Source organism: Penaeus japonicus, unplaced genomic scaffold, assembly GCF_977035675.1.
Source record: "Penaeus japonicus unplaced genomic scaffold, GWHDUDI00000001_assembly GWHDUDI00000035, whole genome shotgun sequence".
NCBI lineage: Eukaryota > Metazoa > Arthropoda > Malacostraca > Decapoda > Penaeidae > Penaeus > Penaeus japonicus.
Window position 1 is genome coordinate 9,174,801 of NW_028234437.1, and position 2,500 is coordinate 9,177,300.

The following is a 2,500-nucleotide window of genomic DNA, read 5'->3' on the forward strand; positions in this document are numbered from 1 at the left end:
ACGAAAAAGGCGCCAAATTCACCATAGAAATAGGACGTTAACGCTGTAGTGTGAGACAGGGAGGAAGGCGGTTCAAACTTAACACAAACACATTACAACTTTACAGAATACAAGTCTGTGGGAAGGAAGAGGCATGAATAGTGTCAAAATGTTGGGAAAGCAATACACCGTCATGTTTGGTGTAGATTTTCACACCCTTCTGGTTTCTGTTGTAAGAATTTTTTGTGGGTTACGCAAGAGGTTCTGGTGAGGTTGCTGTGTGTGTTTTTTTTTATTATTATTATTATTTAGAATGTAAGTCGATGATGGTAATACTTTGTGTGGTTGAATATTGTTGATTAATGTTATGATAAGGATTGAATATAATCGTGATGGATATAGAGTAGTGTTGATTATACCAATTAGTATCTACATCAATATTATTACTATTTTTGTTGTTTTACTGCCATTATGCTTTTAATTGTAATTGTAATTTTACAAAACAAACAAACAAATATAATAATGCTGATAACAGAAACAACAGCAATAATAATACTAATAATGGTACCAATAATGATATCAATCATGATAATGATAGTAGTATTACTTATAATGATAATAACGATATTGATGATGATAATAACAATAATAACAATACCACTACTTTATAATGATAATGATAATAACAGCAACAACAATAATAATGATGATGACAACAACAATAATGATGATAATAATAATGATTACAATATATTAGCAATAACAATAATCATCATTATAATTATGGTAATAATGGTAATTAAACATTTATCAAAATTCTAGTAATGCAAATAACAATGATGATGAAAATCTTACTGATAATGATTATGAAACTGATACTGATAGTGATGATAACAATAAATGATAATCAGATTATTGATACGAAAGTAATAACAACAATAATTATTACAACGATAAAAATAATCAGCATAGTAATAATAATATAAAAAATTACAACTACTACTATTACTACTACTGCTATTACTACTACTGTTGTTAATACAAAAAAATGATAATGTTACCAAAATTACCAATACCCATATTAATAAAATCTAAGATAATGATAATGATGATAACAGTAAGAACAATGATAACAATAATGATGAATCACCAACAAAATATGACTAATAATAACAACGATACAATTACTAACAACAGTGATAATGACATTAATACAATAATACACTATCTTAATGGTGAAGTGTAATTTCTACATAGCATTCACCTATGCCAATATAGAGTAGTAAGGTCTACAATGATAATCATTATCGACATTATTATTATTATTATCATTATTATTATTACTGTTATTATCATTATTGTAATTATCATTATCGTTATTTGATATGATCTATCATATTTATTATTGCCATTATTGCTATTTGATATAATCGATCGTTATTGCAATTGTCATTGTATTTTAATAGCAGTCGTTATTATTGTAATTGTCATTATTGTCATTTAATATTATTTATCCGTATAGTTATTGTCATTATCGCCACTTGATATAATTCATCATTATTATAATTGTTATTATTGTCTTTTATTATCGGGAAACCACAAAACGCAATTCCATTTTCCTTGCTCATCATTAGACAGGTTTTTGTTTTACGTAAGCTCCCCCCCCCCTCCTGAGGCACAGAGTGGCACGTACACACTTATGTATGATACACATGAGTCAGTTTATACGGAGGTGTAGGTACGTGTGAGTGTGGTACGTTTGTATGTATACATGTTATATATACACTGATGGGTTTGACGTATTGTGTCTGAAATTCATGATTTTTAAAAATGTTTAAAGTTAGGGATTTTGGAAAATGTTTATGGAATTTGAGTATTTTGTTAGAAAGCAATTGACTAAATGGAGTGTTAAGATGAACAAGCTTTAATTATCATAATAGTGAATAATACTCCTGCATTACATTGTATACAACGACAGGCGTGAAGACAGCAACTTAACCAATAAAAAAATCGATAATCACAGGAACAAAGAGTAAAAAACAACAACAACAACAACAAAGCGAAACAACTCCAACAAAACAAAAGCGAAACGGACAATCAGAACGGAACCTCTTTTTTATTCCTTTCACAGCGAATCGAATTCCCCGAACAGTGTCGAGTGGTCCCTCCCATTGCCCAACCCAACCTATGCGTCGCGCCCGGAGCCCCTTCGCCGATAGTTTCGCGCCGGAGGGTTTATCGCCGGAGGGTTCATCGCCGGAGGGTTCATCGCCGGAGGTTTCATCGCCGGAGGGTTCATCGCCGGAACACGAGCCGGAGTTATGCAACGGGTCGCGTCTCGGGGTTTCGTGATTCGAGTTGAAAATGAGGAGGCCTGGCGCGATTTTTCTTGGTGGGGGGGAGGGGGCGAATAGGGTGGAAATAGGAAAGGGAGAATAGGAGGAAGGGAAGAGGTGTAACAGAGAGTGACTTAAAGGAGAGGAAAGGTTGTAAATGAAGAGAAAGAAGAGGAAAGAAGAGG